General features: G+C 32.9%; 1 long non-coding RNA gene across 1 annotated transcript; it reads right to left on the bottom strand.

The window, feature by feature from the left end:
• Window positions 1-13,022: 13,022 nt before the first annotated feature.
• LOC147477981 (uncharacterized) lies at window positions 13,023-15,181 on the bottom strand. The gene is made up of 4 exons (XR_015209363.1): window positions 14,741-15,181; window positions 14,334-14,367; window positions 14,151-14,239; window positions 13,023-13,442 (listed from the first exon to the last, which is right to left on the bottom strand). It is a non-coding gene; the product is annotated as an uncharacterized LOC147477981 (long non-coding RNA).
• Between the last annotated feature and the right edge of the window lie 245 nt (window positions 15,182-15,426).

Raw genomic sequence — 15,426 nt, 5'->3', positions numbered from 1 at the left:
GAACATTAGCACCGGTGTCAATCCACCAAGTATCAGAAGAAGCATAAGTAAGATTTGATTTGAAATAACTTATGAAACCCATGGGGTTACCTTTCTTTTCGAACCATTCTATGCGTTTAGTGCAGTCTGCTTGAAAGTGTCCAGGTTTCTTGCAAAATTTGCATACATCTTCTTTCTTTGTCTTCTTGGGGTTTTGACTAGCCTCATTAGATCTGGGTGGTGCCCTTTTATGGCCTGAATTATGCTTTCTCCCAGCTTTGTGTCCAGCTCCGTGAACGAGATGAGCTACTTTAATACCTTGTTGATTCAGCCTAGCCTCCTCTTGAACTAGTTTGTTAGCCAATTCATTCATTGTCCACTTGTCCGTAATAGTGTTGTAATGAATTTGGAAAGACCCGTACTGAGGAGGTAAACTATTCAGGATAAATTAGATGAGAAAAGCCTCATCCACTGATAGTCCCAAATTCTTTAGTTTTGCTGCAAGGTTGGTCATCTCAATGACATGCTCATGCATTGAGCGAGTGCTATCAAACTTCATGGTTGTAAGATCTGCCATTTGTTTCCCAACAAGGGATTTGTCTGCAGTCTTAAACCTATCTTGAATGGACTGCATGTAGTCCCTAGCATTCTCAGATTTAGGAAGGGATGTTTTGATGTTGGTAGCAATAGTCATTCGCAAAAACATAATGCTTAGTCTATCAGACCTCTCCCAAGTATTAAAGAGATTCTTTTCCTCAGCGGTACTTTCGGCAGTAAGTAGAGGTGGCTTATCATTAAGAAGAGCCATATCCAGTTCAAGTACCCCCAATGTGAACTCAACTTGCTCTTTCCATTCTAAGAAGTTGGTTCCATTGAGCTTAGTGACAGAGGTAGCATGCGAATTTAGATTGGTAAGTATGATAACTGCAAATAGAGATACAATAATGTTTTTAATTAAAACAACACGTGTATGAATATATACGACATAAAATTTAGGTGCTCCTATGGGTAGTCACCATAATTTCTACACATTATACCATCTAAGTTCGTCATATTCAAGGTGATAAAAATTGAGTGATGTTTCTCCTAATTAAGATATGTGGATATCTTTGGTCTACGTGCGAACAAAACACTCCTTAATTATTATTTGGACGTATGAATATAATCCGCCTGTGGGCGATTAAAAGCTTCATGCGTTTGAACAATATATAGTGTATAAAACATCATGATGGTACTACTAGGGCCAAAATTCAGTGTTTAATAGTTAGGGTCACTGTGGTGAAATCTAACCGTAAAAAAAAAACAAGAAATTTTATCGTATTCACAAACAGAAAAAAAAAAAATTTTTTATAATGTGACCAGTAACTTTTATAAAACGTTAGGCCCGAAGTAAATAAACTTAAAGCCCATCTTAATGAGTGATGACGTCATGTCATCTCCTTCCTCAAACAATAGGTACGAACAGACTTTCAACTTTGCAAAGTATATGCTCATCATCAAAACGGAAGACTTTAATATGCATGTGCTACTGGATAAAGAACATGCTTTGTTATTTACTGTTATCACGATATTATCATTAAACTATTACATTGATTTCTCACGACCAAACAGTCGTGCATTAATTAAAATTGCGAAATAAATTAAACATAAACCATTTATGCAGACCATAATAGTTGGATCGATAAATTGCTGCAAAACAGAGTTAGAAACGGATCTGCATATACCGATTATGACGATCCAAAGTAATCCTAACTAATGGACTATCATGTGTTCTAAAACCTAGCTCTTGATACCACATGTTAGATATTTTTTAACATAAATCTTAAGATCATGAACTACATAATAATCACATGTAGGATTAAAAAAAAAAAACAATGTAAATGTTACCTCCAGACATCCTGATGCAGAGAGCTTGCCGATCCTGTTGTCTGATGTTGTTATTGATTGAATGTTTTAATCGCCAGAGAATAGATCTGTTTCTCTCTCCTTGCCTACAAATCTTAATGTGTTGAATTTTGTAAAATAGTTTTTGTGATGAACAAAAGCTTTTACTTATAGGTGGAGAGAGGACCGATTCTACCAATTAGGATTTCCTTAATTTCAACCGTCCATCAAGGCAGATGATATTTTACAATATTGTGCAAGATAGAAACCGATATTTAGCATATATCCTAAAATATTGGATTTCCTATAATGACCATATTTAGGGAAAGGAAAGAAAATATAATTTCCTTACAGACTATGAAGTGATGTAATTGTGCATGTGCAAATTGTAGAAGAAGATGGATAGGTGGTGGTCACCACGGTTATTCCACTTCATGTCCTGCATTAGCTTCTTTTTTCACTTAACTTTTGGTTTGGGAACAGGTTGATGGGGTAACACATTCTTTTTTCCAAGTGGCGAAATTGTACTGGTGTGTGTGACCATAGCAATTCACACAATGTGTTACGCTAGAAGAACTCATTTTCTAATGAGTTACATATTAATTTGCCAAGAAATGCTAGCGAGCTACCTCTCTAAAGAAACGACAAATAGTGAGTTACAATAGTATGTCTAAAAAGTAGGTCCATGTATGTGAACAAATCATGCACGAAATCAGGCTCACTTTTCGGATTAGTCTACTCAATCTGAAGCCACAAATCAAAATTTGTATTTGGACAGAAACTTTAATTCCACCGAAAGTTGCCTGAAATGACAAATTTTTTGGTTATACACCAAGTCTTTGTTTGTTTCCTTTGAACTGATGCGCCTTCCACATAAGACAAGTAAACATAAATTTGGTCGCAACTTAAATATGTTTCAAATGGTAAAATATGTTTTAAATATGTCAATGGAAGGGATTAGCGGGGAAAAAAAATATGTCAATGGAAGGAGTCAATTTTTTCCTGGTTGATACGACTTGGTATGGCGTTTCCCTTCCTCGAATCCTCCGATCAGGGCCGGCTCAACCCCTTAGCAAAATAGGCAGCTGCTTAGGGCCCCGCAGCCCAAGGGGCCCCAATATAATTCAGCCCAATGTTTTCTTTTCAGCCCACTATCGTTTTTCAGGCCCTTATTTAAGGGTTAGATAACATACATTGGAATCTATGAAATAACGTTAGATAGTCATTTGTTTTCCTTGCCTTCTCCAACGTTTCTCTCACATTCTCTAACCAAAAAAATTCCTCGCATCCATTGGCATTTGAACTTTGCCTAGGGCCCTGATTGTCTTGAGCCGCCCCTGCCTCCGATCCTGTATTAAAAACGCGGGGAGAGTAATAAAATTACTGTAGAGAACTAGAGATAGATACGTAGGTTCTGTAAAACAAGAAAAATGCCTTTCTCGAAGTGTTGTTTTTTGTCTATATTTAGAAGACCAAACTTTGACGACAGTTTGAGTTGGGTTTGCAATCATTTTGGCTTTGGGAGTGGAATGAAAGTCTGGCTCTGCTCGGTTTGCCAGCAAATATTACGATGTTGTGTTTAAAATTTGTCTACACACGACTTTCAGAGATGCACTTTAAACGATTTTTTAACATAGTTGGAGACTTGGAGAAAAAGTAAAAATGAAAGAATTCCTTACTTTAAATCTATTGTTTGCAAAAAAAGTTGAACGTAGGAAAACCCAATAATATTTCTCTAGCATTCTCTAATTATCGTGTAAAGAGTTGTTCTTTGATGTTAATCATTCCTTTATTCCTCAACAAAATCCTACCAAAAATATACTTCATCTTTTACATCAAGAGCTTCAATCTACGAACATAATATACACAGTAGTGATTGTAAGAAAAATAACATAAATTTGTTATTAACCAAACGCAAAATGTATAAATCTCTTTTTGTTGACCGATACAACAGATATTCATCATCATTTAAACTCTAGCCAATAGGAAAAATAGCGCTTCCATTGATAAAGCTGAGAAGGCTCTCAATATTTCTACTTTTTAAGCTGTCTAGCTCTTAGAGAGCCAATGATCTTAACCCTCCCATCACTTCTAACCAGTTATTCTCCTCTGTTCCATCTCCGTGCAACATTATCCCATGTATCATTCCAACATATAGTCCATACCTTCTTAGTATCTCTACCTCCTCAACCCTACCACCTCCTAGTAGGGCCCCACAAGCTGCTCCACATGCATAAAGCCCACCTTCTTTCTTCTTTATAACATCAACGGCCCAGCCCACTTCACATGATTCATCACCATCTGATCCCGTACAAGTCGATCATTTCTTTGTACCGGCCCTCCACCATCCCTTGTGAGCCCATTGCATGTGAAATCTCTTGGATAGCACTCAGAATTCGTTCTGGATTTATAGTAGCGTCGTCTTCCAATCCAGCCAATAACTCATATCCAAATGGCAATATGCCGTCTCGTGTTAAAAGCTCAATTTTAGGGCCAAAAGCATGATACCCCGTCTTATTGGGCCTGAAGTGATCCGACAATTGGAGGTTCTTGTTGGGGTCCCCCACCATGTGACAAAGTCGGTACTAATTTTGACGAGGTGAATCGGAGGATTGCCCCTGTTATTTACCTTGGATATGGGCGCACGCCCTCATGGCGCGAAGATGGACGACCCATGGGATCGACTCTGAGAAGTTTGAACGATTTGATCACATCGTTTAAAACTGATGCTACTGGTTAAATTTACACTAGGGGCGCACGCCCCCTTGTCATGCACAGTTAGGAGTCCGGTTTTCAGCAGACAAACCGAGTTGATTTGGAATTTCGTTTCACACCGAAATTTCGGAATCCTACATATATGAAGTTAGGGTTGTTTATCCATAAATCATACAAGAGAAAAATCCAATTTTGAGAGCAACCAAAACTGAGAAAAAACCCCATACAAAGAGATAAAACTTGTAAAGAGATATTAGTGAGGAGAGATCTAGTAAGTTTTGAGAGACTTTAGAGGAGTGATTGTAATCTTTCTTTCCACACTTATAAAAAAATCTGCTCTTGTGGAAGTATGCATCATTAGCCGAACTACATTATATCTTGTGTCTCATTGAAATAAATTAAATATTGTTGTTGTTTATTTATGATAGTTAATTTCATAGCTTAGTTTCGTAGTTGTTGGTTGTAGTGAAAACTTAAAATTTTCATTGGAGTATAGAGTGTTCATATTCAAGCTATCTTAGTGGGGATCGATTGGTATCATTTTCCTCAACAGTTCTGATGAGTATATGTAGCAACATGCATAAGGTAAAGGCCAGAAGCTGCCGCCATTGCTTGGTCTTTATCGCCACCAACAACTTCACAGGCTGCAATGCATAAGGCTAGGTCCATGCGTCTTAGGGCTTCGAAGATGAGATGGTGCATAGGCTCAAAGACTAGGGCATGTTTGGGTCCTAATAGGGCGTGCTTAATATGGGCATCCACGCCATTGTTTATGGTGGTCCAAGAAGATTGGTTTTGAGACATGTTGATATGGATAGATTTATATGACGATAAGGGGTGGTTGAGTTTGGTGTTGGAGAAAGAAGAGAAGGTTGAGCATGTTGAACAATAGAGAAAAGAAATTGCCATTGGTAGTGCAAGGAAGTGGAGATTGAAGATCAAGAGAAGCAAGGAGTAAATGAGTTGATCGAAGAAGTAATTAAGTTCAAGGCCTTCTCTATATATGTTTTAGCTTGGTCATGCTTTGACTTTTACTCAATCAATGAAAATATTTTAATTTAAGCTATGACCAAATAAGCAAGCTTAATTGAGAATTTAAAATGGTCATTGGTTTGACTTTGACCAAAACCATAGAAATTCAACTTTGATCGATAAGAATGTCAACTTAACCGATAAATAATCAAAGTTCATACTACCATAAAGTAATCATTGATTTAATGCACATTAATAAATATTCCATACTAAATATACCAAATTAATAAATATTTATGGACCTGGGCTGGGCTGCGAAACGCCCCAAATTTCTACACGAACTTGCACTATCTCTGCTCACCTCCCTCCTCCTTCATTTCCATACTAAATATACCAATTTAATAAATATTTATGGACTTGAGAAATTAAATTACTTAGAGAAAAAGAAACGAAACTGACTCTTGAGCTGGAGAACAATTGGGTATCCATACTTTACTCACCCGTTACAACATATTTCACTACCATCAATAGGTTTATTTACTCATCTTCAGTTCTCTTTCTCCAAAAATCAATTATAATTAAATTTATTCATCTCCATCAATAGATTTCTTTTAGTAACTCCTTGACTAAACTTTAATAAACTGCATGGGATTCTTCTCCTTATTCATATTTTGGTGTTATTCCGAGTTCTATAAATTTCTTTATTTGCTTATTGGTGACAAGATTATTCTCTAATCTTAGTAAATCTATTGCAAATTCGGCAAGCAAGTTTGTCTCTACTCTCATCAACTCTATTCCTACAAATACAAAAGAAATGGTTATTATATGGTTATTTTAAGATATTTATTCTCATTGATTTCGTGGTTTTAGGTTCTCTAGGGAAGAAGGCGGCATTCGGTGATTGTAAATCATTAGAAGAAGTCGACATTCTGGTGATTCAAATTTCCCTTTTTATTTTAATCTTTGTTTTCCATGTTTTTATAGCAATTTCTAGACAACGTTGGAAACTACCATTGTTCAATTCCCTGTTTCAGTATGTTGTTGAAAGCTGAAATCGATTAGATCCAGTTCAGTAGATAAAGCAAACGCCATTTTTTTTATGGTCCTAATTTCAGGGAGCCAAACAACTTCAATCATCATTTTTCCATTGTTCAACCATTATTCAATTGGAGTATGAGAGCTTTCTTTGAATTTGTTGTACGCCTAGATGACTGTTGATGTTGATCAGTTTACGATCAATAGCAGGGCTGATGTGTAGATTGTATTAATTAATCTTGGATTATTGTCAATAGCTATAAATTCTTTCTTTCTTAATTCATATAATACACCATTGTTGGATTATTGTAGATTATAAAGTTAAACTTGACATAGCTGTTGTTTCCATTTCGCATTTTTCTTATTTATGTATGAATCATGCATCAATTTCAAAGTTTTTCCTTTTGGGTATTTTAATTTTATTGGATTTCGATTGGGTTCGGGATTCTCAATCTCATCAACGAAGGAGAAACATCAAAGCTTGATAGTCTCTCAAAGCTTTTTTCCTCACAGGTATGTTTTCCACCATCTCCCTCTTTGTTCAGGCAGGGGTGTATTGATATGATGAGACATGAGCCATTGACAAACATTTTTCTCATTGGATTTACCTCCTTTCTTGATTTGGTCGTGAGTGTACATATCTTGGACTTGGTGGAGATGAGAAAAAAATAGTGTTAATTTGAGATACCCCCTGTTTTGATTTTTTGTTTTGAGATTGCTCCCCATTATAAAAAGAAATAGTTGATCTTCTCAGGTTTGGTGTGGGCTTTAGGCCTGATAATAATAAAGAATGAAAAATAAATCTGACTTGTTAACCTAGCACTATGAAATCCAAGAACAATTTCATTCATTTATTGAAACATCGAATTTAGGTAATCATATACCCATTCAAGAACCTTATTATTATGTTCTCTTTTTTTTTCATGTTGTTGTTTTTTTTTTCCCCCTTCAATTAAGGGTGGAATTCGAGCTAATCGAGCCGAATTTCACTATGCTCAAGCTCAGCTCGTTTATTAAGCAAGCTTTGAAAAAAGCTCAAACTTGGCCCATATAATATATGAACGAGTCTGAATAGCTCGGTTATTTTACACTATGGTGATGCTATTTGACCTTATCGAGCCGAGCTTCATCAAGCTCGTTTGTTACACGAGCTAAAAGACTCAAGCTTGGCTCATTTATTAAATAACTAGCTTTCGAACTCGTCCTACGAACGGCTGTCGTTATATTAAATTATTCTAAATAATATTAGCAACTATGCACAGCTATGAGATATGAAAATTATATTAATCACTCATTCAATTTTCTTACGTCACTCTCTATAAAAAGAAAGTACCAAACCTTGATAAAACTCGTCGACTTATTTTTGTTGTTAGGTTATTTAATAATAGAAGTTTGATTGAATTTTTGTAAGAATGCTCAATGTGGCGAAGATGATATTGAAGCTACTTGAATAGCAAGACATTCCCAATCATAATAAAAGAATTATAATAAACACTACTTAAAATGCAAAACTATACTTATCGAGACATTATATTCTTCCTACATATAATACAACTATATTCTGGGGTTAGTTCAATGCATTTGTATCAAGTTTTCGATTTTACATTAATTATTCTTTGATGCTAGTTCAATGCAAGGACCAAAATATTGCCGATATATCCGATATATCGCCAATATATATCGGTATTTTGGTACACCGACATCGATATTTCCGACATATATCCACCGAATATAGAACCCTTTTTCCCGATATATATATATCGGAATTTCCGATATAAAATTTTATATCGCCGATATAATCGATATATCCGATATTTACAATATATATCGGTTGACTTTTTGACCGTTTTTTAATATAAATCTGATATTTTCAATATATTTCCGATATTATATTTTTGATATATCTGATATTTCTGATATTTTTAAATAGTTTGGACTGGTCACCAAAAAAAATAGATATATTCGATATATCCGATATATATCGGTTTTTGGGTACACTGATATATTCATCGATATCGATATTTTGGGCCTTGGTTCAATGTAGTTGCATCTAGTTTCCGATTTCCCATTAATTATCCTTTGAGGTTATTTCAATGTAGTTGTATCAAGTTTCTAATTTCCCGTTAATTATTCATTAAGGTTAATTCAGTGCAGTTACATCTAGTTTTTAATATTTCGTTAATTACTCTTTGAGGTTAATTCAATGTAGTTGTATCAAGTTTCTAATTTCCCGTTAATTATTCATTAAGGTTAATTCAGTGCAGTTATATCTAGTTTTCAATATTTCGTTAATTACTCTTTGAGAATAGTTCATTATATTTGCATCAACATTTCAATTTCCCGATAATTACTTTTTGAGGTTAGTTCAATACATCTGCAACTAGTTTCTGATTTCTCGTTAATTATTTCTAGTGGTTAGTTCGCATCTAGCTTCCAATTTCGGTTATTTATGCTTTGAGGGTAGTTCGATGCAGTTACATATGGTTTCCGATTTCAAGTTAACTATTTTTTTAGGTTATTTCAATGCATTTGCATCCAGTTTCCGATTTTTCGTTAAATATTCATCAAGGATATTGCATCCAATTTCTGATTTCCTGGCCTATTAGTTAATCTATGATTTTAGTTTAATGCAGTTGCATCCAGTTTTCGATTTTCCGTTAATTATTCTTTAAGGTTAGTTCAATGCAGTTGCATCCAATTGCCGATTTCCCGTTAATTATTTTTTGAGATTAGTTCAATGCATTTGCAACAAGTTTTCAATTTGCCGATAATTATTTTTTGAGGTTTATTTGTTTAATACAGTTGTATCAAATTTATGATTTCCCGTTAATTATTCATTGAGGTTAGTTCAGTGTAGTTGCATCCATTTTTTTATGTTTCGTTAATTAGTCTTTAGATTAGTTTATTGCATTTGCATCTAGTTTCCGATTTCCGATTTCTCATTAATAACTCTTTGAGGTTAGTTCAATACATCTTCATCTAGTTTATGATTTCTTATTATTTATGTTTTGAGGTTAGTTCGATACAATTTCATCCGGTTTCTGATTTCCCGTTAACTATTCTTTGAGGTTATTTCAATGCATTTGCATCTAGTTTCTGATTTTCCGCCAATTATTCTATAAGGTTAGTTCAATGCAGTTGCATTCAGTTTTTGATTTCCTATTAATTATTTTTTAAGGTTAGTTCAATACATTTGCATCCAGTTTCTGATTCTCTGTTAATTATTATTTAAGGTTTGTTTGATGCATTTTACCATACTGTTTCCGATTTCCCGTTAAATATTTTTCAAAGATTTGCATCCAATTTCTAATTTCCCGTTAGTTATTCTCTGACGTTAGTTTAATGCAGTGGCAACCAGTTTCGATTTTCTAGTTAATTACTTTTTGAGTTTAGTTTATTGTATTTGCATAAAGTTTCTGATTTTCCGTTAATTACTCTTTGAGCTCAGTTCAATGTATTCGAATCCAGTTTTCAATTTCCTTTTAATTATCCAATGTGGTGTGTAATACCAACTTTCTACTAATCCATCTGTAGTGTCTTTGCAAACATGACATAAAAATAAATTATACTTGATTTACTAAATGGGATCATCAAAGATTATCCAGTTCCCGATTTTCCGTTAATTATTATTTAAATTATACCTGACTCACTATATGGGATCTTCAAAGATAATCTACGAACAGGTCCTGCCACATTAATTATTCTGAAAAATATATGCAACTATATATGCAGAACTGTTATATACAAATATTGTATTGATCACTCATCCAAATTTCTTATAACATGAAAACCCCACGTACTCTTTAGTAAAAAAAAATAACTCGTCATTGATAAAACCTTTCAACTTTATTTTGTTATTTAATAATAGAAGTTTGATTGAAATTTTGTGAGATTGTCTAATAAGATGAAGTTCATATTGAAGCTACTAAAATAGCAAGGTGTTCCCAATCATAAGAAAAAATATAAGATAAACACTGTTTTAAATGCAAAACTATATATACTTATCGAGACATTCCCACAACATATAACACTGCACAACTATATTTTGAGATTAGTTAAATGTATTCGCATCCAGTTTTTGATTTTCTGTTATTTATTTTTTAAGGTTAATTAGTTCAATGCAGTTGTATCCAGTTTCCAATTTCTTGTTAATTATTATTTGCAGTTAGTTCAATGCATTTGCATCCAATTTCCAATTTCCTATTAATTATTCTCTGAGGTCAATTCAATGCATTTGCATCCAGTTTCTGATTTCTCGTTAATCATTCTTTGAGATTAGTTTAATACATTTGCATCAAGTTTCCGATTTCTTGTTTATTATTCGATGAGGTTGCATTTGCATCTACTTTCTGATTTCCCATTAATTATTGTTTGAGGTTAGTTCAATGAATTTGAATCCAGTTTTCGATTTGCCATTAATTATTTCTTGAGATTAGTTCAATGCATTTGCATCCAATTTATTTTTTAAAATTAGTTTAGTGTAATTGCATCCGGTTTCCGATTTCTCATTAATTATTTTTTAAGATTAGTCTCACGCATTTGCATTCTGTTTCCAATTTATAGCTAATTTTTTTTTAGGTTAGTTCAATACAGTTGCATCCATTTTCCGATTTTCCATTAATTTAATCTTTGAGGGTTAGTTCAATGTATTTGCATCCAGTTTCTGATTTCCCGATAATTATTTTTTTATGTTAATTCGATGTATTTACATTCAAGTTTTGATTTCCTGTTAATTATTCTTTGAGGTTACTTTAATGCAGTTGTATCCATATTCCGATTGTTTATTAATTACTTATTAAGATTAGTTTAATACTTACATGTGCATCCAATTTCCGATTTTTCTTAAATATTATTTGAGGTTAGTCCGATGTATTTGCATCTAATTTTCTATTTCTCGCTAATTGTTCTTTGATGTTAGTTTCATGCACTATAAAATATGTGTCATTATTGGTTTGCCGTTATTTTTTTTGCATTTTCTATTATATATTTTCTGATGTTATTTTTTGTATAATTTAGTTTTTCACATGTAATTTGTTTTAGTTTGGTTTGATATATAATTTATTTAAGCCCAACATCCACTTTAACTAAATAAATAGTTATATAATTTATTTAAGCCAACGTTCGCTTTAATTGAATCTCGTTATTCCGCTAAAATTGGAAATTATAAAATTCAGAAATTTAATTTAAATATATCGTAATTATTGTTGCTGAAATTGTAGTTTTTGAAATCCTTAACTATGACTAAATATCTAAATCCTACAGTGGATGACACATCAAATTGATCAAACTTTATTTGTTAGGCCCATATATATGGTGCATACAATACAATTTTATTTGTTTTTGGTGTACACCCGTACTGTTACTTATTTTAATTATGATTAGTTTATTTTTATTTTTTATTTTTTCTCATTTACATGTGTGGTTAACAAATGCATAAAGTAAATGTTCAAGCAACTTAATTTATTTTTTCTTTTGTTCTTTCATATTTTTATTGTCATTTTTCTAAAAAGAAACTTTGTTATGTTAAACTTCACCTGAGATTAGTGTTAAAAATATTCTTTGTGGCGTAAGAGTTTTAGGAAAATCGTTTTTGGCTGAAACTATTGTTTTTAGCAATTTAGTTTTTTTGTCTTTTTTTTTCTTCCCGTAATTAGCTATATTCGTTTAGGAAAAGTTGAAAACTTAGTGAAACTCTAGATGGGATTGGTTATTTATTTATATCATACTTATTCGTAATTAGTAATAGAGTTTAGAAAAAACTGGAATCTCTGTGAGTGCTTCAAAAAATATATTGGTGAGGGTATAACTATAATATATATCTAAGGATTTGGAATTTCTTTGTTTTTCGTAATTAGTATTAGAGTTTACAACAAATTGGAGACTCTGTGAAGCCTTGAAAAATAGAGCCAAGAGGGTATAACTATAATATAATACTAGCTTTCGAACCCGTCCTACGAACGGGGGTGTCGTTATATTAAATTATTCTAAAAAATATTAGCAACTATTCATAGCTATAAAATATGTAAATTATATTAATCACTTGTTCAAATTTTTTGCACCACTCTCTATCAAAAGAAAACACCAAACCTTGGTAAAACCTCACTATACCGAAACAGGATATTCGTAACGGTCAAAAACCGTTACTAAAAATATTTGTAACGGTTTTTTTGCGTCACAGTTTTGGCGTTTCTAATTCGTTATTAATATTCGTAACGGTTTAAAACCGTTGCAAAATTATTTATTGTAACGGTTTTTTCCGTAACTAAAAATATTTGCTAACGGTTTTCTTTGCTTAATTGTGTTACTCTTTTCTAACAATAGTAACGGTTTTATAGAGTTAGTAACGTTTTTTTACTGTTACTCTTTTCTAACAACAGTAACAGTTTTATAGAATTAGTAATGCTTTTTTGTGTTACTGATTTATAGAATTTGTAACGTTTTGGTAACGGTTTTGTTGCTTCGTAAGTGTTACTTATTACAAAGCTTAGTTACAGTTTTCCACCGTTACAAAACTATTTCATATATAAAAAAAATAATTTCCCCCCAAAAAAGGTAAAACCACCATTTTTGGGAGACTACTAAACCTGGATAAAGATGCCCCCACTTATTAGGTATTCTATAATCGTCCATAACATAAACAAAAAAATACATCCAATCACATAATCTTTTATTAAAAAAAACATCACCAAAACGTCTTTTCATAAATAGGACTCTCCACGAATGAAATACACATTGTTTTCCAAATCAATGGGACTTGTCCTTAAACTCAAGCTCTCACGTCATTTGTACAGAACTCCCACCTTCAATAGTTGCAAGCATCAGGGGATGACTTTGGGATGGTATCATCAGAAAAGTCTCTTTCATCGTATACAACAATAGAAATAAATAAAAGAGAGTTAGGCAGTAGAAAACAAATATGTATAGATATATACTTATATCTTATTCTTAAGTAATAGCTCCTTATACTCAAACTATATAATTCAAAAAAGATAGTATGGTAGCAGACTAGTAGCAATAGAAGCATAGTATAGACACGAAAGTTTATGTACCGCCCCAAAACCCTATAACTTTGTCAGACACCTTGACGAAAGACATAAAAATTTTGGCAGAATCTCCTCTGTATTTTCAACATTTCATAGACATAAATTCTATCATAACCTGAAAATCAAATAATATACTTTCATAACATATATTAAAACCTCAGACCTCGGTCATAAACCAAACTACTCAAATATATATTGATTCGTAGAACCAGCTACTTAACCATCTCGACCAATGCCAGTTAAGTCAAATAGTCAATCCTCGAATCAAAATGACACTATAAATTATATACCAAAATATCAGTGTTATACACCTCTATTAGTTCCAACCATATATACACCATACATTCACACTACACCTCTATCAGTGTTATATACCAAAATGACACTTTGAATATATATACACCATACATTCACACTACTCATATGTAAGGACTCATCTTCCAAAACAAAACTCATGAATATTCCAGCATCTGCATACACTTGTGACATATGAAACGAAAGAAAACCACACGAAGACCTTACCTTTCATTAACTGCTAGGCCTCCTGTTGCTGCTCTCCATCTACGTTCTAATCCATCTAGAATCATTTTATCACTGTTTCCGCGTCAAGTCTGCAACCATGTTAATCAAAGATCAACAAGAAAAATCTATTAGGAATACACACTAAAACTAACAACAAAATTCTAAAATCCACCGTTTTCATACCTTTTCCCCTCAAACCAAGAGATTGAAACAAGATCTGCGAAGGGTGAAAAAATAGTAAAAATTAAAACTTTTGAACAACGACATAATTTTTATGAAACAATTTAAAATATTCAGCGAATATTAAGAGATAACCAACATACTTGTGTTCAAATACCCGTTAGCAAAATTAATTGACCCAATCAGAAATGTTGAGCGTACCATTGACAAAGCCCTACCTCGTTCTAAAACAAAAATTTGAAATCCAATTAAACCCAACACCAATAATGACAACAAGTAAAGAAAAGATTTGAAATATCTTTACTAATAACTAAAAAACCAAAGAGGAAGAAGCAAAAATAAAAAATCTAAATTTTCCAAACCCTAAAAAGAGAAGGAGAAGAAGGAGAAGAAGAAGACAAAAAACTTACCTTCAATTCTTTTTAGATCAGGTTGTCTAGGTTTGAGGTATCCACATCTCGGCCCTCTGAAAGTGAGAAAGTGAGAGAGATGAGTACGACATCCTTTGGTTTTGGACTGTCTTTTATTTTTCTGATTTGTTTTTTCTAACAGTATCAATGTGTTAGCTCACCTTGACAAATTAATTTCGATAATTATCCGAAATTAAGTAATGGAAAAATTTACATAGTTACGCTTTCTAAACGTTAATAAGTGTGTCACGGTGAAAAAATGTTAATAAGTGAAAAAACCAAATATATATGGTGCAATATAAGAACTAACAAAGGTTTATAAGAAGAAAACCAAACAGATTATAAATGGTAACTGAACTCCATAATGAGAATGTCCATAGCAGATACCCACTCTTATCTATTTTCAATACCAATCTCCTGCATATGCACAAAATGATTCTAGGTTTAGCCTAGAGTTGGTATAGATTTTCACAATACATACTTTGGAATGAAAGTGATGCGTAATTGTTTAATAGCTCATGAGAAACTATTTGACGACAAAGATAGCGTCTTGAGGAAAGAGATTTTCTGCATCACATGAATCTTCCTTGGTACAAAGACTTGAGTGATTCAATATGTGTCCGCAAAACATGAACCAAAAAAATTTAATGTATGATATTTTACTTTATTCTAAGGACGCATGTGTG

The sequence above is a fragment of the Coptis chinensis genome, chromosome 9, assembly GCF_015680905.1.
Source record: "Coptis chinensis isolate HL-2020 chromosome 9, ASM1568090v1, whole genome shotgun sequence".
NCBI lineage: Eukaryota > Viridiplantae > Streptophyta > Magnoliopsida > Ranunculales > Ranunculaceae > Coptis > Coptis chinensis.
Note: the sequence above shows the minus strand (reverse complement) of the source record. Positions and strands in the feature narration are given on the sequence as shown.